Consider the following 22676-nt stretch of genomic DNA (forward strand, 5'->3'; position numbering starts at 1 on the left):
GATCATAACCTGAGCCAAAGGCTGATGCTTCCTCAACTGAGCCACCCAGGTGCTAATTCTAAAGATAAAAAGAAGTATCTCAAAAAGAATCCCAAAGATTCAGCAGAAAATGAGTTGGAAAAGGTAGGTATTGAGACTGAAAGAACGGTTTACAGATAGACTAATGACAAGATAAAATACAGGATTGTGTCTACTGAATCAAATAGCAACAAATTGGGGTATGCATTTTGTATGTCTTTTTGAAATTTCTTTTTTTTTTTAATTTATTTATTTGACAGAGAGAGATCACAAGTAGATGGAGAGGCAGGCAGAGAGAGAGAGAGAGAGGGAAGCAGGCTCCCTGCTGAGCAGAGAGCCCGATGGGGGACTCGATCCCAGGATCCTAAGATCATGACCTGAGCCGAAGGCAGCGGCTTAACCCACTGAGCCACCCAGGCGCCTATGGTAATATATTTAATTTCTTGTTTCTAACAATGTCTCTTCATCTGATTTTTGTTCCTATCTTTACAAACCAGAAACAAACCTCAAACATGAAAAGCAAAGAAATAATAAACATCCCAAAGCAGAAATAAGTAGTAAAAGGGGGAAAGAAATGGATAAACTATTTTATAAGTTGATTCTGGGTAGAATAAAGTGGCACAAAGCATTCAAAATTTGAAATGAGTAATTTTCAACACAGGAGCTTATAACAAATATCAATCAATGGACATATACAGAACACTCTACTGTATAGCATATACATTCTTCTCAAATACACATGGAACATTTGGACAGACCATATGTTAGACTACAAATTCTCAACAGACTTGAAAAGATAGATAACATACAAAATACTTCCTCCAACCACAACAAAATGAAGTTAAAAATAACCAAACAAAAATTCACAAGTCTGTGGAAATTAAATGACATATTCTTTTCTTTCCTATATTTTGGGGGGCTATTTGCCATCCCAATATCACTCTCCTTTTTTTCTTAATAAAAGAACCCCAATTTTTTCTTGTAGGAGTTTTAGGATTCCAGTTTTTACATTTATGTCTTTAATCCATTTTGAGCTTACTTTTGTGTATGATACAAGAAAGTGGTCCAGTTTCATTTCTTTGCATGTAGCTATTCAGTTTTCCCAGCACGATTTATGAAGGGGTTGTTTTTTTCCCATTTTTTTAAAAGATTTTCTTTATTTACTTGACAGACGGAGATCACAAGAAGGCAGAGAGGCAGGCAGAGAGAGAGAGAGGAGGAAGCAGGCTCCCCACTGAGCAGAGAGCCTGTTGTGGGGCTTCATCCCAGGACCCTGAGATCATGACCTGAGCCGAAGGCAGAGGCTTAACCCACTGAGCCACCCAGGCACCCCTCTTTTTCCCATTATATATTCTTGCTCCCCTGTTGGAGATTAGTTGACCATATAAGCATGGGTTTCTTTCTGGGCTCCCTATTCTGTTCCATTGATCAATGTGTCTGTTTTTGTGCCAGTACCATACACTGTTTTGATAAAACACCGTATTCTTGAACAACCAACTGATCAAAGAAGAAATCAAAAGAGAAAAGTAGAAAATACTCAGAGATGAATTAAAATAAACACAACATCCCAAAATTCAAGGGATGAAACAACAGCCGCACTAAGGCAAAATTTATAGCTATAAATGTTTACATTAGAAAACAAGATCAGGGGGTGCCTGGGTGGTTCAACCAGTAAAGTGACTGCCTTAGGAACAAGCCATGCATTGGGCTCCTTGCTCAGGGGACAGCCTGCTTCTCCCTCTGTCCCTCCCCAAACTGGGCTCTCTCTCTCTCTCAAATAAATAAAATCTGAAAAAACAACAACAAAACAACCCCCACAAGATCAGGGCACCTAGGTGGCTCAGTGAGTTAAGTGACCAACTCTTGATTTAGGCTCAGGTCATTATCTCAGGGTCATGAGATCAAGCCAAGCACTGGGCTCCATGCTGAGCATGGAGCCTGCCTGGGATTCTCTCTCTCTCTCTTTCTCACCCTCTGTCCCTCCCCCTCTCCCACTCGTATTCTCTCAATCTCTAAAAACAAAAAAATAAAAAACCATGAAGGACAATCTCCAGCTGAAATGAAATAATGCTAACCAGTAACATGAATATATATAAAAATAAACAACACACTGGTGAAGGTAAGCATATGGTCCAAGTCTGAATACCATAATACCGTAATACGCTGGTATATTAATCACTTACCTCTATCACTTATAAAGGTGAAAGGACAAAAGTAATAAAAATAACTATAGTTGCAAAAAACCCCCACAAAACTATAGCTGCAAATCACATATCCAATAAAGTGTTAGTATCCAAAATATAGAAGGGACTGATACAAAACCCAAGAAACCAAATAATCCAATTTAAAAATCGGCAGAAAATATGAACAGACACTTCGCCAAGAGACATGCAGATGGCCAACAGACACATGAAAAGATGCTCAACATCCCTCATTGTCAGGGAAATGCAAATCAAAACCGCAATGAGGTATCACCTCCCACCTGTCAGAATGGCTAAAATCAACACAGGAAACAACAGGTGTTGGCAAGGATGTGCAGGAAAAGGAACCTTCATGCACTGCTGGTGGGAATGCAAACTAGTGCAGCCACTGTGGAAAATAGTATGGAGCTTCCTCAGAAAGTTAAAAATAAAACTACCTTAAAATCTAATAATCGCACTACTGGGTATTTATCCAAAGAATATGAAAACACTGGGGTACCTGGGCAGCTCAGATGGTTAAGCGGCTGCCTTCAACTCAGGTCATGATCCCAGAGTCTTGAGATGGAGCCCGAATCTGGCTCCCTGCTCAGTGGGGAGGCTGCTTCTCCCTCTCCCTCTGCCTGCTGCTCCCCCTGCATGTGCTCTCTCTCTCTGTCAAATAAATAAATATAAAACATTTATAATATTTTCTATTTATAATAGCAATAAAATATTAATATCAAATAGTAACATTAAAATTATAAAATATTTATAATATTATAAAATAGTAAAATAATGATAAAAATTTTGAAAGAATGTGAAAACACTAATTTGAAGGGATATATGCACACCATGCTTATTATAGCATAATTAACAATAGCCAAATTCTGGCAGCAGCCCAAGTTTCCATCCATAGATGAAGGGATAAAGAAGATGTAGCATATGTATACACAATGGAGTATTTTTCAGCCATAACAAAGAATGAAATCTTGCCATTTAGAACAACATGGATGGATCTAGAGTATAATGCTAAGCCAAATAAGCCAGTCAGAGAAAGACAAATACCATATGATTTCACTCATATGGGGAATTTAAGAAACAAAACAAATGAGCAAAGGAAAAAAAAGAGAGCGAGAGAAACCATGAAACAGATCCCTAACAATAGAAAACAAACTGATGGTTACCAAAGGGGAGGTGGGGGAGGAATGGGTTAAACAGGGGATGGGGATTAAGAATGTACTTATCAGGGACGCCTGGGTGGCTCAGTTGGTTAAGCGGCTGCCTTCAGCTCAGGTCATGATCCCAGCGTCCTGGGATCAAGTCCCACATCGAACTCCTTTCTCCTCAGGGAGCCTGCTTCTCCCTCTGCCACTCTGTCTGCCTGTGCTCCCTCTCTCTCTCTCTCTCTGGCAAATAAATAAATAAAATCTTTAAAAAAAAATGTACTTATCATAAAGGGCACTGAGTAATGTATAGAATTGTTAAATCACTACAATGTACACCTGGAACTAATATAACATTGTATGTTAGCCATTCTGGAATTTAAAACAAAACAAAACAAAAAAACTATAACTATAATAATTTATTAATGAATAGACAACAAAAAAGAGGTAAACTGTTATATCAAAAACTTACAAGGAAGAGAATAAATGGGTAGAGTTTTAGCAAGCAAAGTTGTTACCAGCAGAAAAAAAGGCTGTTACATCTATAAGTTGTCTTAGGTAAGTCTCAGGGTAACCACAAAGCAAAAACCTACAGAAAAATAAAGAGGAGGGAATCAAAGCATGTAACTACAGAAAATCATCAATTCACAAAATAAAGAAGCGAGGCGCCTGGGTGACTCAGTGGGTTAAAGCCTCTGCCTTCTGCTCAGGTCATGATCCCAGGATCCTGGGATCAAGCCCCGCATTGACTGCTGCCTTCCTCTCTCCCTCTGCCTGCCTCTCTGCCTACTTGTGATCTGTCTGTCAAATAAGTAAATAAAATCTTTAAAAACAAACAAACAAACAAAAACAAAATAAGGCAGCAAGAGGAGAGGAAGAAAGGAATAAGGGAACTATGTAACAGCTAGAAAACAAAAAGATGGCATTAGTATGTCCTTAACTATCAGTAAGTACTCTAAATGTAAATATAAGTTATCTAAAAAATAAATTATCTAAATCTAAATGTAAATTATCTAAAATCTAAATGTAAATTTTGCAATTAAAAGGCACACAGTGGCTAGATGGATAAAAAACAAGACCTGACTGTATGTTTGCCAGCTACAAGAGATTAACTTCAGCTTTAAGGACATGCATATACTCAAAGAGATGGTATGGAAAAAAGATATTCCATGCAAGGGAAACCAAAAGAGAGAAGGAATAGCTACACTCAGACAAAATAGACTTTAAGACAAAACTATAAAAAAGACAAAAATCATTATGCAATAACAAAGGCTTAATTCATCAAGAGGATATAGTAACTGTAAGTATGTATGTACCCCACATCAGAGCATATAAATATATTAAGCAAACTAACAGATCTGAGGAAGAAACAGACAAAACAATTAATAGTAGACTTCAATACCCCCCTTTCTACATGAATAGTAAATCCACACAGAAAACTAATACAGAAAAGTTGGACTTAAACTATGCTTGACACCAAAAGGACCTAACAGATATATATGGACCATTCCATCCAACCAAGAGCAGCAGAATACACATTCTTCAGGATAGATTATATGTCACAAAACAAATCTTAGCAAAATTTTAAAACTGAAATCATACAAAGTATCTTTTCTGACCACAGTGGTATAAAACTAGAAATCAGTAACATGGAGGAAAACTAGAAATGCACAAATATGTGGAAATTAAACAACACATTCCTGAACAACAAATGGAGCAAAGAAGAAATCAAAAGTTACATTTAAAAATATCTTGAAATAATGAAAATGGAAACAATATACCAACTTATGGGATGCAGTTAAAATAATTCTAAAAGGAGGGGCCCCTGGGTGGCTCAGTGGTTTAAGCCTCTGCTTCGGCTCAGGTCATGATCTCAGGGTCCTGGGATAGAGCCCCACATCAGAATTTCTGCTCAGCGGGGAGCCTGCCTCTCCTTCTCTCTCTGCCTGCCTCTCTGCCTACTTGTGATCTCTGTCAAATAAATAAATAAAATGTTAAAAAAAAAAATTCTAAAAGGAAGGTTTATAGCAATAAATACCTGTTTTAAAAAAAGAAAGAAAGAAAAATCTTGGGGTGCCTGGGGCTCAGTCAGTTGAACATCAGACTTTAAACTTTAGCTCCAATTGTGATCCCGGGGTTGTGGGATGGAGCCTAACATCAGGCTCCGTGCTTAGTGGAGTCTGCTTGAGATTCTCTCTCTCTTTTCCTGTCTTCCCCCCCCACCACAAGCATGTTCTCTCTCCCTCTCTCATATAATAAATAATCTTTAAAGAAGAAAAAAGAAAAATCTCAAATAAACAACCTAACTTTATACCTCAAAGAACTAGACAAAAGTAAGCCCAAAGTTAGGAGAAGGAAAGAAATAAAAATCAGAGTAGAAATAAATGTATTAGATTAATGAAATGAAGGGCTGGTTTTTTATTTTTTATTTATTTTTTAAAAGATTTCACAAAACAAACTGAGGATTGCTGGGGGGAGGGGGGTTGGGAGAGGGGGGTGGGGTTATGGACATTGGGGAGGGTATGTGCTATGGTGAGTGCTGTGAAGTGTGTAAACCTGGCAATTCACAGACCTGTACCCCTGGGGATAAAAATATATTATATGTTTATTTAAAAAAAAAAAGATTTTATTTATTTATTTGACAGAGAGAGACAGCTAGAGAGGGAGCCCAAGCATGGAGGAGCTGGAGAGAGAGAAGCAGGCAGGGAGCCTGATGCTGGACTCCACCTTAGGACACTTAGAATCATGACCTGAGCCAAAGGCAGACGCTTAACAACTGAGCCACCCAGGTGTCCCAGAGCTGGCTTTTTAAAAGATAAAAACTGACAAACCCTCAGCTACACTAACTCAGAAAAAAGGTAAGAGAATTCAAATAAATAAAATCACCACTAAAAGAGGACATTACAACTAATACCACAGAAACATAAAAGATCATGAGAGACTACTATGAACAATTATATGCCAACAAACTGGAAAACCTAGAAGAAATGGATAAATTCCTAGATATATACAGTCCACCAAGACTGGATCAGGAAGAAAAAGAAAATCCTAATAAAACAATAACAAGTAAGGATAGTGAATCAGTAATCAAAAGCCTCCCAACACAGAAAAGCTGAGGACAAGCAGTTTCCTTGGTGAATTCTACTAAATATTTAAAAGGATTAACACCAAACCTTCTTAAACTGTTCCCAAAAAATAGAAGAGAAGGTTATACTTCCAAACTTGTATTCAAGAATCCAGCTTACCCTGATAACCAAATACTATATGACATCCTGTATATCTGGAATCTAAAAAAGCCAAATTCAGAGAAATAGAGAATAGAACGGTAGTTACCAAGGGTTGGGGTGGGGAACTGGAAAATGAGGACATATTGGCCAAGGTGTACAATCTTCCAGTTATAGGATTAACAAATTCTGGAGATTTAATGTACAGCACGGTGATTACAGCTAATAATACTATAATATATACTTAAAAGTTGCTAAGAAAGTTCATCTTAAATGTTCTCACCACACACACACACACACACACACACACACAATGGCATTTATGTGACAGGTAATTATGTAACACTATGCTGGTAATCATTTTACAATATATGTTTATGAAATCAACATGCTGTATACCTTAAACATATAACGTTACACAGTAGACCCTTGAACAACACAGGTTTGAACTGCACAGGTCCAATAAATATAATACAGTACTGTAATACATTTTCTTTTCCTTATGAGTTTCTTACTAATATTTTCTTTTCTCTAACATACTATATTATAAACATACAGTATATGTTACATATAACACAAAATATGTGTTAATCAACTGTTATGTTATTGGTAAGGCTTCTGGTCAACAGTAAGTTATTAATAGTTATATCCTGGGGAGTCAAAAGTTATACATGGCTTTTTGACTGCATGGGCAGATCTGTATTCCACAACTCCATATTACTCAAGGGTCAACTGTTTTCAATTATATCTCAATAACACCAGAGACAAAATTTAAAATAAAAATTGATTCCTAAGTAACTTAACTGAATCCTAGAACAAAATTCAAGGCTATTTCTGGTATACAAAAAATATCCAACACCCAACAAGGTAAAAAACAAAATGTCTGGCATCCATTCAAAGACTACCACGCATATGGGGTGCCTGGGTGGCTCAGTAGGTTGGGCGTCCAACTCTCGGGTTTTGGCTCAGGTCATGGTCTCAGAATTGTGGGATGGAGTCTCACACCAGGCTCTGTGCTCAGCAGAGAGTTTGCTCAAAGACTCTCCTTTCTCCCTCTATCCTTCCCCGCTACTTGTGCACATGGTCTCTCTCTCTCTCTCCCTTTAAAATAAATAAATAAATCTTTAAAAAAAAATTACCAAGCACAGAAAAAAGAAACACAACCCATAGTGAGACAAATAATCCAGTGAAACCAATCCAGAACTGACACATATGTAAGAATTAGCAGACAAGAATGAAAACAGTTCATATAAAAGTCTAGAAAAATATAAACTAACCTATAGTGTCAGAAAGAAGAACAATGAGTGTGGGGTAGAGCTGAGGTGTCTTCAGTATCTTGACTGTGGTGATGGTTTCACACATGTATATATATGTCAAAACTTGATTTATACACCTCAAGTCTGCACACTCTGTTGTATGCCAACTCTACCTCAATAAAACTGTTTTTTAAAAAAAGTTTTGCTTCTGGGGAGTAGAACTAGAGGGTAAAAAGAAATGAGGGAAAGGCACTGCTTTTTAGTTTTAGTACAATTCTTCTACCACTATCTGGATTTTTATTTATTTTTTAATGTACTGGATTTTTATATTTTTAATTCATCACTTTGATAAAATAAAAATTAATCAAAGAAACTTTTAGGAAAGGGAATAAAACAGTTGGGGATAGTTTCATAGATGTGATAAGATTTGATTTAGATCCTGAAAAGAGAAAACGAACTACAGTCTACTGGCATGTTAAGGACCAAGTACAGAACTTCACATTATACATGTGCTAACTTGCTTCTCACAACAACCTATTGAAACATTATTGTTCCATTAAGCAAACAATAAAGTCAGGCTAAGAGATTAATTTTTTTAAAGATTTTATTTATTTATTTGAGAGACAGACAGCAAGAGAGAGAGTGAGCATGAGTTGGGGGGAGGAGCAGAGGGAGAAGCAGACCACTGCTGAGTAGGGAGCCGGCTGTAGAACAAGATCCCTAGACTCCAGGATCATGACAAGAGCAGAAGGCAGGTACTCAACCGACTAAGCCACCCAGGTGCCCCAGGCTAAGAGATTATTTAATTTACCCAAGTTCTCACAGTAAACAAATGGAATGGCCAAGATCTTATTCCAGGTCTATCTGTCCTTACAGTCAATGTTCTTATCCTTTAATGTACTCGCACAATGTTTGTGTAAAGAAGGTCCTTATTAATATTTTTAAAATTACACCAAAGAGGGGGGAGGGAGTCAAGATGGCGGAGAAGTAGCAGGCTGAGACTACTTCAGGTATCGGGAGATCAGCTAGATAGCTTATCTAAAGATTGCAAACACCTACAAATCCAATGGGAGATCGAAGAGAAGAAGAACAGCAATTCTAGAAACAGAAAATCAACCACTTTCTGAAAGGTAGGACTGGCGGAAAAGTGAATCCAAAGCAACGGGAAGATAGACCGCGGGGGGAGGAGCCAGCTCCCGGCAAGCGGCGGAGCAATGGAGCACAAAATCAGGACTTTTAAAAGTCTGTTCCGCTGAGGGACATCGCTCCAGAGGCTTAACCGGGGTGAAGCCCACGCAGGGTCGGCGTGGCCGCAGGTCCCGCAGGGTCACAGAAGGATCGGGGGTGTCTGAGTGTCGCAGAGCTTACAGGTATTAGAACGGGGAAGCCGGCTATAGAGACAACCGAGGAGTAAGCTCTAATCTCGGGGTTACCTTGAACCGGTCTCAGGCTCGGTCAGCTCGGAGTGTGGCCAGAGGCCAGGGTGACGGGAGTAATTGCGCACTGTTCTCTGAGGGCGCACTGAGGAGTGGGGCCCCGGGCTCTTGGCTCCTCCGGGCAGGAGACCAGGAGGCCGCCATCTTCATTCCCACCCTCCATAAAGGGATAAAAATATATGTTTATAAAAAATAAAATTTAAAAAAAAATTAAAAAATTAAAAAAAAAATTACACCAAAGAGGGTGTGCCTAGGTGGCTCAGTTGGTCAGGCTTGATTTTGGCTAAGGTCATGATCTCAAGGTTGTGAGATCAAGTCCCGAGTCAGGCTCCACACAGCGCAGAATCTGCTTGGAATTCTCTCTCTCCCTCTACCCCTTCCCCCACTCATGCTCTCTCTCCAAAATAAATAAAATCTTTTAAAAAATTATATCAAAGAGTATTCTATTAAAAATGTTTTAAGTAAATTCCCAATTGCACAAATAGCAAAGCAATTTGCCTTGGTGGAAGGTGAAAACATAAGGTGGGGAACTTGACAGACTGATAATTATATATCCAAACAACAGTTTTCAATAGCTTTAAGTAAACTTGCAGAAGATGCTGAAACCTGAAGAAGATGCCATTTCAGAGGGTCCTAGGATTCAAACTAACAAAAATCTTTACTGATGGCTGATAAAGGAATCAAAATATGCCCAAAGGTACAGATAATATTAAATTTAGCTGAGATATCAATACTATGAAAATCAGAAACACATTTCAAATCCCCTGGAGGCAGGGGGTAGGAGAGTCTTATAAACTACCTAAAACTCAGTTAAGGACAATGCAAAGTTTTACAAATTAGAATGAGAAATGTTTGTAAACCACAAATATAGGCTGCTGTGACAGGCAGAATAAGGACAACTGTAAGAGAAAGATCCAAAGAGAGAAAGATGACAGTAGACTATTCTTGGGGAAAATCTGAATATACTCCCTCAAAGCAAAATTTAGAGGTAAAAATGTGAAGAGATGGGTAGTGGTCATCCTTCTCGCTGCTTTACTTCAGCTTCTCTTTGGAATGTTTACCTATTTATGGCACCCTACTTTACACAAACACAAATCCTAAGTACTGAGAGAAGAGACTAAAATAAAGGAATCATTCACTTAACTAATAAAACACATCATATGAGAACGGCATGATTCCAGTCTTGAAATATCTGAAGGATTGTTAAACTATGGGTGAATGAGGTTTCCAGAAGCTGTAAACTATCAAAATTAAAATCACTGAAGTCACAGAGAAGTAGATTTCCACTCAATATAAGGCAAAACATTCTAAAATTAAAGCTGTCCAAAGAAAGCATAACAAGCTGCCTTATTAGACTATGAACTTTTTTGGACAGGGGCCATGTCTAACTCATATTTATAATGCTTTTTCACTTGGTACAATACCAAGGACAGAGCAGGCACTAAGGAAAGTCTGGTAGAATGGATAAATCCATACATGCAGGCTCGATGAAAGTAGAGTATAGTAGTTTCTCCCTTATCCTCTAGTATTATTCATAAAATTATGTGTTTCTTTCTCTTTTAATTTAACAATGGTTATAGCAGATGGCAGCGTGTTTTGCTAATAAGCTTTACATATAGAGATGAAAGAATGGATCAATTAAGAAAAAGATAGTTTTATAGGATATTAGACATAACCTTAAAAAAAGTATTAGAAATATTTAATTTCAAAAAGAAAGTAAAACTGAATATGAAAATGACAAAAAGAGGAGCACGTGGGTGGCTCAGTCAGTTAAGCATCTGCCTTCCACTCAGATGTCCTGGGATCAAGCCCCGTATCAGGCTCCCTGCTCAGTGGGAAGTCTGTTTCTCCCTCTTCTTCTGCCCGTTCCCCCGTCCCTGGTAAAGGCTCTCTCTCTCACACTCTCTCTCAAGTAAATAAACAAAATCTAAAAAAAAAAAAAGACTAAAAGAAAGAAAAAAAACCTGGATTTTTGTTTTTCTTTTTCTTTTTTAATAGCATCCTTTTATTTTTTTTAAAGATTTTATTTATTTATTAGAGAGAGAGTGTGTATGTGAGGAGAGGAGGGGGGAAGGGTGGGATGGAGCAGAGGGAGAAGGACAAGCAGATGCCATGCTGAGTGGGGAGTGTACCAGGGCTTGATCCCATGACTCTGAGATCATGACCTAAGCTGAAATCAAAAGTCAGATGCTTGGGTGCCTGGGTGGCTCAGTGTTTAAAGCCTCTGCCTTCAGCTCAGGTAAGACGATCCCAGGGTCCTGGGATTGAGTCCCGCATCGGGCTCTCTGCTCAGCAGGGAGGCTGCTTACCCCTCCCCTCTCTCTCTGCCTGCCTCTCTGCCTACTTGTGATCTCTGTCAAATTAATAAATAAAATCTTAAAAAAAAAAAAAAAAGTCAGACACTTAACCAACTGAGCCACCCAGGCGCGCCCCTATAGCAAATGCATTCTCGCTGTGAAACATAAGAAAATTCATACTCCAAAATTTCCTCCCACCTCTCTTCCCCTATGTACTTATTTTTTTAGTCATTTCCACATTGTCGATGCCTATTATTTCACAATATCAAGGATGTACGTCTAGTTCTGCAAACATTTTCTACCTTTGTGGGTTTTTTTAATAATAGCTTTATCAATATATAATTCACATATCATAAAACCCTTTTCATATATACAATTCAGTGGTTTTTAACATATTTACAGAGTTGTGCAACCATCATGACTAATTTTAGAACATTTTCATCAGCCCAAAATGAAACCCCAGACCCATTAGCAGTCACTCCCCATCTCTCCTCCCCACAGTCCCTGGCAACCACTAATCTACTTGCTGTGTCTATGGATTCAGCTATTTTAGACATTTCATATATATGAAATCATACAATATGTAGTCTTTTGTGTCTAGCTTCTCTCACTTAGCATAATGCTTTCAAGGCTCATCCATTTTGTAGCATGTATGTATCTACAACTTTTTTTTTTTTAAATTCATGAGAGACAGAGAGTGAAAGAGAGGCAGAGGCAGAGAGAGAAGCAGGCTCCCTGCTGAGCAGGGAGACCAATGCAGGACTCGATACAAGAACCCCAGGATCATGACCTAAGCCAAAGGCAGACACTTAACCATCTGAATCACCCAGGGGCCCAACTTCATTCTTTTAAATATAAAGTATTTGCCAAAGAGTCCACTGGGTGGGTATGACACATCTTACTTATATATTCACCAGTTAAGACATTTGGGTTGTTTCCCATTCTTTTGACTTTATAAATAATGTGCTATGAACATTCATAATACATTTTTTCGTGTGTAGACATGTTTTCAATTCTCTAGGGTATATACCTAGGAAAGGAATTCCTGCATCATATAGTAATTCTATGTTCAGCCTTGTTTTTAGCCCCAAATCTCTATTTAAATGGATATAGTAACTACCACTAGTCTTTTTCCCCATGACTTTTCTTCCCATTTTGCCTTTGTTTGTTTTTTAAACCATGATCTACTTGTTTAGATTTCATAATCCATCTTCATGTAGTTTTTCAGGGAGTTACACATATTGTATTCCCTGACATCTTGAGCGTTTGAGAATATTGTCCTCTGCCTTTATTCTCAAAAGACGACTTAGCTATAAAATGTTGGGCTCTCATTCCTTCAAAAGTTTGTAAGTATTATGCTGTTGTCTTCCCGACTGAACATTACTATGGAGAAGTTTGAAGTTAGCACGAATTTTTTCCTTGTAGAAGACTTGCTTTCTTGGGGTGCCTGGGTGGCTCAGTGGGTTAAGCCTCTGCCTTCAGCTGAGGTCATGATCTCAGGGTCCTGGGATGGAGCCCCACATAGGGCTCTCTGCTCAGCGGGGATCCTGCTTCCCCTTCTCTCTCTCTGCCTGCCTCTCTGCCTACTTGTGATCTGTCAAATAAATAAAATCTTTAAAAAAAAAAAGACTTGCTTTCTGGCCTAGACTCCTGAAGTATTACTGTATTATACTTGAATCTGTGTATTTGGGAAGATAATAGGCCTTGAGATTAGATAATGATCCTGTACCCACTTTATCTCTCTACACAGCTAAGAAAACATAGTAATAAAGACATTTTTGACTCCTGAGTCAGACTGACAACTTGAATCTGTAACTGCAAGCTGCAGTGCTACACATGTAATTTTCAGTAGCATCAAAACACATCACATACCTCAATACAAATCTAACAAAGAAGTTTAAGACTAAAATTCCTGACGGGTTTTTTGGGCACAAATTGAGAAAGTGGTTATAAACTTTATATGAAAATTCAAAAGGCCAAGAAGAACCCAGACAATCTCAAATAACAACAAAGTTAGAGTATTTAGAGATATCAAGGCCTATTAGCAAGGACAGACAAAAAGATTAAGAGAAAAGATCCCAAGAACCAACTTATATGGTCACCTGATTTATGACAAACATGGCCCTTCAGTGTAGTATAGAAAAAATGGTCTTTTCAATAAAGGGTTCTGGATCAAATAGATACTTACATGGGAAAAAACGAATCTGGGCCCCAAACTCATATTTTTTATTTTGAGATGTACTGCAGATCTAAACGTGAAAGGTAAAACAACATAAATTTTAGAAGAAAACGCGGGAAAATAGCTTGATGACCTTGGAGTGGCAATGAGTTTTTAAACATGAGACCAGGGGTGCCTGGGTGGCTCAGTGGGTTAAGCCTCTGCCTTCGGCTCAGGTCATGATCTCAGGGTCCTGGGATCGAGTCCCGCATCGGGCTCCCTGCTCAGTAGGGAGCCTGCTTCCCTCTCTCTCTCTCTATCTGCCTCTCTGTCTACTGTGATCTCTCTCTGTCAAATAAATAAACAAAATAAATCTTTAAAAAAAAAAAAATAAAAAAATAAACATGAGACCAAAAGGTTTAACTACAAAGGCAAAAAAAACTATAAAGTTAAGATTATAAAGTCAAGAATAAAAGTTTGTTTTTAAAAAGCTGATTTAAAGAATAGATATGAAACTGCTTTATAAATAAGGAGTTATATAAATATTAGGTCATTTAACTTTACTGGACAAAAAAGAATGCACATAAAATGATCACGGACTGAAAATTTCTCCTTTAAAAATGGTACAAATCAGGGCACCTGGGTGGCTCAGTTGGTTAAGCATCTGCCTTCAGCTCCGGTCATGATCAGGGTCCTGAAATTGAGCCCTGAGTCAGGCTCCCTGCTCAGCAAGGAGCCTGCTTCTCCCTCTCCTTCTGTCCCTCCCCATACCCACTCATGTGCAAGCATGTGTACTCTCTCAAATAAATAAAATATTTTTTAAAAATGGTGTAACTCAAGGACCAATCAAACTCTAAGTAGAAGTAATTTAGCTTTTACTTTCTATCATTCATTTATATTAATTTTTTTTAAAGATTTTATTTACTTATTTGACAGACAAGTAGGCAGAGAGGCAGGTAGAGACAGAGAGAGAAGGAAGCAGGCTCCCTGCTGAGGAGAGAGCCCAATGCAGGGCTCGATCCCAGGACCCTGGGACCACGACCTGAGCCGAAGGCAGAGGCTTTAACCCACTGAGCCACCCAGGCGCCCCATATTAATATTTTTAATTATAAAAACAATATAGCCTTATTGTAGAAAATACAGGAAAAAGAAGAAGAAAATCCATTATTTTACCATCTTAAAATATCCATTTTTATCATTTTGGTGTTTGGGAAACCCTCACCAGAGGGTAATTTGAAAAAGAAAAGTTTACCATAAAGAATCATTACCTATGAGAAACTTGGAATAATGAGGGATTGGCTAATAAGAAGAGAATACTTGAGAATATAGAAATAGCAGATATAAGGAATGACCACTATTCCTAGGTTGGAGATAAAATACTAAAAGAAGAGGTCTCAGTCAGGACTGAGATCTAAACCCTGTTGGAGAGGGCATGACCACAGCTCACAGAACAACAGAAAAGTTGCTGTAGTGCCACAACTGCAGAGCTTACTGAAAATTATACCCTTAAGAACTTGTTCTTGGGGCGCCTGGGTGGCTCAGTGGGTTAAGCCGCTGCCTTCAGCTCAGGTCATGATCTCAGGGTCCTGGGATCGAGTCCCATATCGGGCTCTCTGCTCAGCAGGGAGCCTGCTTCCTCCTCTCTCTCTGCCTGCCTCTCTGCCTGCTTGTGATCTCTCTCTGTAAAATAAATAAATAAAATCTTTAAAAAAAAAAAAAAAAAAAAGAACTTGTTCTTCATATGCCCTCTAGGGAGCCAGGGAAAGCTGATTACATGGAGTGGGGAGCTACTGGCCAGTGGATCCTTCTGACTGCAGTGCTCTGCAGGAGCTATCACTGTAAAAGCTGACAAGCTTTAAGATCAAGGCACTAGAATCTTCATGCACTGTCAGAGAGACACTAGATAAGCCACTTGTACTGCAAGAGCCAGGCAGTAGAGAAACTACCAGGCCAGCACCTCAGAACCAAGATGGAACACCCCTCCCTCTTCCAATGTCTCTCCAGTGCCCTCTACTGGTAAAGTTTAACATTCAGCCAACTTAGCAAAGGAAACCTATGTAAAGGTCCATTTTCATGGAGCATGCAATGAATCAGTTTGGAGCTGAGGGGTAAGTTGGTAACTAGCACAACTATAAAACTGTTTTTCATTAATCATGGCTGGGCATAACTATGGTTGCTGAAGGTTACCCCAAACACCAATATGATAAGAATGGGTTTTTTAAGATGGTAAACCGATCTTTTCTCTTTCTTCTGTATTTTCCACAACACGGTCATACTGTTTTTATAGTTTAAAATTTAAATATTAATAATATAAATAAATGATAGAAAATGAAGGCTAAGTTACTACTCTTTGGAGTTTAATTGGGTTTGGGATGCTCCCAGAAAATTCAATTAAAAGTTTTTTACCAGAAGTGGGGAGCCTGGGTGGCTCAGCCATTAAGTGTCTGCCTTCAGCTCAGGTCATGATCCCAGGGTCTTGGGATCAAGCCCTGCATTGGGATCACCGTTCCGCAGGAAGCCTGCTTCTCCCTCTCCCACTCCCCCTGCTGGTGTTCCCTCTCTCCCTGTTCCTCTGTCAAATAAATGAATAAAATCTTTAAAAAAAAAAAAAAAAAAGGTTACCAGAAGTAAAAACTAGAGATTCAGTCATATACCACACAGTAAGTAATATTAAAACATTAAAGCAAAAAAATATTTTTTTCATAGAGGGAATCCTATTTGAATATAGACTTAAGGAATTTTTTCAAATTTGAAAACTACAATATTTTCATACCACCAAACACAATTTCTTTGTATTCTCCCACCAAATAAAAATTACAGACATTAACAACATTCCCATAATTTAGAAATTTCTTAGTAAGTAAAACCAAGTTTTGGGAAATGAAAAGAAAACTATAATATCAAAAGTAAAGGAAAGAAAGTCAAGGGGGAAAAGCAATATACAAACATAAATTTGAAACAACTCTCAAAGGAGAAACAGTAGGAAGATGTTTGCCTCAGCATGACAGTAGGTGGAGCCAGTGTGCTCAGCAGTCTTGGTTCTCCCAAATTTTCCCTGACACAAGAAAGCCCTGGGGCAACTGGGTAGACAATTGACAGCTATATAACCACCACCCAAAACGGAAGATAAAAAAAATAGAAGCATTAAAACCTGGTGAAGCTGATAAAATTACTGCTTTATTGCCACTATGAGGAGCCCTCCTGCATGGTCAGCAAATGATCTTTGTGAGAGCAGTAACTGGTATGAGCTTGAAAGCAACCTGACACTTTCCCCCCAAACAAGTTCACTTTGTGAAATATTTTACTGCTTATACAGATGTTCAAATAATGTAAAAGATTCCCAGAATTTCAAAGACTTTGGAGCTGAAAGAAGACAGGCAGACCTTCTAATTTAATCTTCTCAATTTATATCAGGCAACATTTTATTCATACCACTTTCTAGCTGTGTTAACTTGGGAAAATTATTTATGCTTAAGACTTAGTTTCCTGGGACTTCTGGGTGTCTCAGACGGGTTAAGCGTCTGCCTTCAGCTCAGGTCATGATCCTAGGGTCCTGGGCTCCTTGCTCAGCGGGGAGCCTGCCTCTCCCTCTGTAGCTCCCCCTGCTTGTGCTTCTCTTGCTCTCTGAGAAGTAAATCAACAAAATCTTTAAAAAAAAAAAAAAAAAAAAAAGAAGAAGAAGACTTAGCTTCCAGACCTGTGTGGGGGGGGGAAGGGCAAAATATTTAAATTCTTTAAAGTACGATGAAAACAATAACTATGACCCAAAAAGATCATATTAAGAATTAGGTGCTGGAATTTAAGAAACAGAGGAGATGAATATAGGGAAAGGGAGGGAAAAATAAAATAAAATGAAATCAGAGAGGGAGACAAACCATAACAGACTCTTAACTATAGAAAACAAACTGAGGGTTGCTGGAGGGGAGGTGGGTAGGGAGACAGGGTACTGGGTGATGGGCATTAAGGAGAGCACTTGATGTAATGAGCAATGGGTATTAGCAACTGATGAATTACTAAACTCTACCTATGAAACTAATAACATACTGCATGTTAATTAATGGACATAAAAGTAAAATAAATAAAATAAAATAAAATAAATAAAAATTAAGTGCTGCCTGGGAACTGTCTTGATACTTAGATCAGCTCAGAACAGTTGTCAAAAGGGAGAGAGCTTGCTTTCTAATTCAGAACAATAACAAAGAAAAAGAAAGAAAATAGTAGTATATGCTATTTCACCCAGAGTTTAAAAAAATCATACAAATGCATATTACATTATTAGGTACTCCTTTATTAAGACAGATATCAGAATAAAACAGGAAACCAACATAGGTATGTCTTACTTTAAAGAATTATAAGCACAAATTCAGTTCAATTTGACAAACATTTATTAAGTATTTCCTATGGGCAAGGCACTGAGATGGGAGATGGGAAGAAAGGTTTAGCAAGTGAATAACTCTGGTTCCTGTTCTGGGAAAATATATATACAACTTAGTAGGAAAGACCGACAGGTAAACAAATAGCAAGGGAGAATGGCAGGACCAAGGGGCACCCAACAACATACTCAGGGGAAGGGAAGGAACTCAAGAAGAGATTCAGTAAGGAGCTAGCACTGGAGCTAAGCCTTGAAGGAAAAAAAGATAAGAAGAATTTATGTCACTACAATACAAGAGTCATTCTATTTTCTTTAGAGTACATATAGTAGCTTCAAAAAAATTATTTATGAAAACTGGTTTTACACATTATTTTTTAATTAGCAATAATCGCACCTCAGATAAACCTCATTGTGTACGATACTGCCACTGTGCAAAACTTACACATTATTTTTTAAAACACATTCTATTTTCACTTTACTGCGTATTTAATAAAAATAAAACTTAAAACTATTTATGATAAAATAATAAAAATGAAAATGTCCATATTAAGTTCAAGAGGAAGTACATTTTAGGTTTGGGAAGAAAGGCCAAGTAGATAGTGGTCTCTTTTTTTTTTTTTTTTTTTTTAAAGATTTTTTTACTTATTTATTTGACAGAGATCACAGGTAGGCAGAGAGGCAGGCACAGAGAGAGGAGGAAGCAGGCTCCCCACTGAGCAGAGAGCCCGATGCGGGGCTCGCTCCCAGGACCCTGGGACCACGACCCGAGCCAAAGGCAGAGGCTTTAACCCACTGAGCCACCCAGGTGCCCCAGATAGTGGTCTCTTAAAGAGATAACAGAAGACCTTGGGAGCCCCACATTAGTTACGGCTCAGGTACTATCGTCTATTAAGACGGAGATCATAGGGAAAGAGAAAGGCTCATAGCAAAAAAAGATTGTTGTATTTATATAATGCTGCTTTGAAGAAAGCTCAAAGATGAGAGCTGAACAGTGAGAATAAACAACTAACAGAAAAGAATGATACAGAAGACATGAATTAGAAGAACAGGGGAACTAAGGTGGTTCTGATCTCCCTGGAGAAATACTTAGTGAAATAAAGATTTCAGATTTATCCAAAGGTCAAAAAAGGGGAAGTTTCCAAACCATATTCAGGATGAAGAGGCATTCTGAATTAACAAAATCAGAAAATGATTATTTTGATAATCCCCACTTCCTCTCCACTTTCATTAAAACTTTCTTTTCAGGGCCCAACTCAGTAAGTTTTGCTTCGTCACGGTACTGAATATGATCACTCCCTCTTCCTTCAGCACAGACTGTTCTAACCCCTCATCTGGCACTTGGCACAGATTGCCCTGTACAGATAGCTCTCTTTCCACTAAATCAAAACATAAGTATTTACATTTACGTCCGTAAGTTAAAAAAAAATTTTTTTTGAAGATTTTATTTATTTGACACAGAGAGATCACAAGTAGGCAGAAAGGTAGGTGGAGGGGCGGGGTGGACAGACTCCCCGCTGAGCAGAGAGCCTGATGTCGGGCTGGATTCCAGGACCCTGAGATCATGACCTGAGCTGAAGGCAGAGGCTTAACCCACTGAACCACCCAGGTGCCCCCTTTAGTTAAATTTCTTAAGAGCAGCAGCCTTACATTTATTCACTCATTCAAAAACAAGTATTTACTGAATATCTACTATGAAAAGCACTATAAAGGAATACAAAGGAAAACCAGACAGACTCTGCTCTCTTCCAAATTTACAAAATAGTAAAGATATTCAAAAACTGATATCATTTCATAAGCAGTTCAATTATGATGTAATGGAGTAATTCTTTACTCACAAATTAATCTCATTTATCAGATTTATCGTTAATTCAAATCTAGTCTCACTAAATTTTTCACTCACTCATTTACTTAGAACTGGAATGCATCAGTTAAAAGTCATGAATATACCAGAAGGAAACAATCCAAAAAACTAAAAGGCAGTCTATGGAATGAGAGAAGATCTTTGACATATCTGATAAAGGGTTAATATCCAAAATCTATAAAGAATTTATCAAACTCAAAACCCAAAGAATAATCCAGTTATGAAATGGGAAGAAGACATGAATACACTTTTCCGAAGAAGACATATAGATGGCTAACAGCCACATGAAAAGATGCTCAAAATGACTCATCATCAGGAAAATACAAATCAAAACCACAATGAGATACCACCTTAAACCTGTCAGAATGGCTAAAATTAACAACACAGGAAACAACAGATGTTGGTAAGGATGCAGAGAAAGGGGAACACTTTTACACTGTTTGTGGGAATGCAAACTGGTGCAGTCATCTGAAAAACAAAACGAAGATTCCTCAAAAGTTAAAAATAGAACTACCCAGGGCGACTGGGCGGCTCAGTCATTAATCGTGTGCCTTCGGCTCAGGTCATGATCCCGGGGTGCTGTGGGGTCAAGCCCCACATCAGGCTCCCTGCTCTGCGGGAAGCCCGCTCCTCCTTCTCCCACTCCCCTACTTGTGTTCCCTCTCTGGCTGTCCTTCTGTCAAATAAATAAAATCATTTAAAAAAAATAGAACCACCCTATGATCCAGCAATTGCACTACTAGGTATTTGCCCAAAGCATATAAAAATTCTAACTTGAAAGGATACATGCACCCTGATGTTTATGACAGCATTATCAACAATAGTCAAATTATGGAAAGAGTCCAGGTGTTGTCCATAAAAGCCAAATTATGGAAAGAGCCCAAGTGTCCACAGATAGACGAATGGATAAAGAAGATATGATATATAACTATATATTACAGATAGACAGATAGGCAGACTAAGCCACCCAGGTACCCCAAGAACCAGGTGTTTTATGTAAGGGTTGAACCACTAAATTCCACACCTGAAACTAATATTACAGTGTATGTTAACCAACTGGAATTTAAATATAAACTTGGGGGTGGGGACGCATCTGGGTGGACCAGTTGGTTGGAGTCTGCCTTCAGCTATGGCTATGATCTCCAGGTCCTGGGATGGAGCCCCATGTTGGGCTCTCTACTCGGTGAGGAGTCACCTTCCCCCTCAGTCTCCCTCTGTGATTTCTCTCTCTCAAATAAACGAATAAAATATTTAAAAATAAAAATTAAAAAATAAAAACTTGGAAGAAAGGGGTGCTTGGGTGGCTTAGTAGGTTAAGCACCCAACTATTAATTTTAGCTCAGGTCAGGATCTCAGGGTCATGACACTGAACCCTGCATCAGGCTCTGCAGTCAGTGGGGAGTCTGCTTCTCTCACCCTTAGCCCCTCCCCCCATGCTCTCATTTTCTTTCTTTTTCTCTCTCTCAAAATAAGTAAATCTTTAAAAGGAAAAAACAAAAAACAAGAAATGAAGGGGCACCTGGGTGGCTGAGTCGGTTAAGCATCTGCCTTTGGCTCAGGTCATGATTTCAGGGTCCTAGGATCAAATCCCAAACCAGGCTCCCTGCTGAGGGAGCCTCCCTCTGCCCCTCCCTTTGCTCATGCACAGGCACACACACTATCTCCCTCTCTTTCTCACTCTCTAATAAATAAAATCTTTAAAAATCAATCAATCAATAATAAAAACTTGGAAGAAAAAAACAATTAGGAAATAACTAAGGTTTCACAATAAACTGACATAGTAGTCAAATAATTAACTAGTAGCAGACTAGTGAGTTGTAATCTACAGAAGGCTTTCAAGTGCAGAAACAATACAAAAGTTGCTAGGCAGGGTATATTGGTATTTCTCCTAAGAACTGGTTCCTGGCACAATAAAGAATGTTTATTTCCTGAATTTGTACCTCAAATACCCCATATCACCATGGGGTGGGGGGCAGTAAGTTTAAAGGGGCTGGAAAAGCTTTAAATAACTGGGGTATTAAACTACCTATGTAACATCCCAAGTACTTACTGATACTACAATGATTCACTCCACCTGTAGGAATGGTTGACAAAAACAGAGCAAATTGAAATTCATTATCTATTTTGTACCAGATGCTACACAATGACCTTTAATTACAGAAACTGTAAAATCCAGAAAAAAGAATAAGGTAACTGGGGGTAAGAGCAGATGTTGAAGGAGTAGGAAACCTAAATTTCATCTGGTTCCAGAAATTCAGCTAGTTATCAAACTATCTGAATACCTACAAACTCCACAGGATATCAAAGAAAAGAATAGCAGCAATTCTATGAACACAAAGGCAACCACGTTCTGGAAGGCAGGACATGCAGAGAAGTGAATCCAAGGTGATATACGGAAGACAGACCGTGGCGAGGAGGGAGCCTCCATCAGCTGGCTCCCAGCAAGTGACAGAGCATCAGAGCACAAAATCCGAACTTTTAGAAGTCTGCTCAGCGAAGGGACGTCGCTCCAGTGACTAAGCGGGGGTGGAAACCTCACCTGGACAGTGTGGTCTTAGGACCCTCGGGGTCACAGAAAGACAGGAGAGGGGTGCCTGAGTGTGGCAGAGCTCCCAGGTGTTGCAGTGGGGAAGCTGGTTGCACAGACTGAGCTGAGGAGTGGGTTCTCAGCCCGGGGTTGCCATAAACTGTGATCTGTGGCACAGTCGGCC

At 38.7% G+C, this 22676-nt stretch overlaps 1 protein-coding gene across 1 annotated transcript in view; it reads left to right on the top strand.

Moving 5' to 3' along the window:
* The window catches only part of LOC111159349 (alkaline ceramidase 3-like), a gene marked incomplete at its 3' end in the record, with an annotated part of 121594 nt that overhangs the window by 35963 nt on the left and 62955 nt on the right, over window positions 1–22676 (top strand). The gene's annotated exons all lie outside the window — the stretch shown is intronic.

Source organism: Enhydra lutris, unplaced genomic scaffold (genome assembly GCF_002288905.1).
Source record: "Enhydra lutris kenyoni isolate GAN:26980312 unplaced genomic scaffold, ASM228890v2 scaffoldscaffold68, whole genome shotgun sequence".
In the NCBI taxonomy this organism is placed as follows: domain Eukaryota; kingdom Metazoa; phylum Chordata; class Mammalia; order Carnivora; family Mustelidae; genus Enhydra; species Enhydra lutris.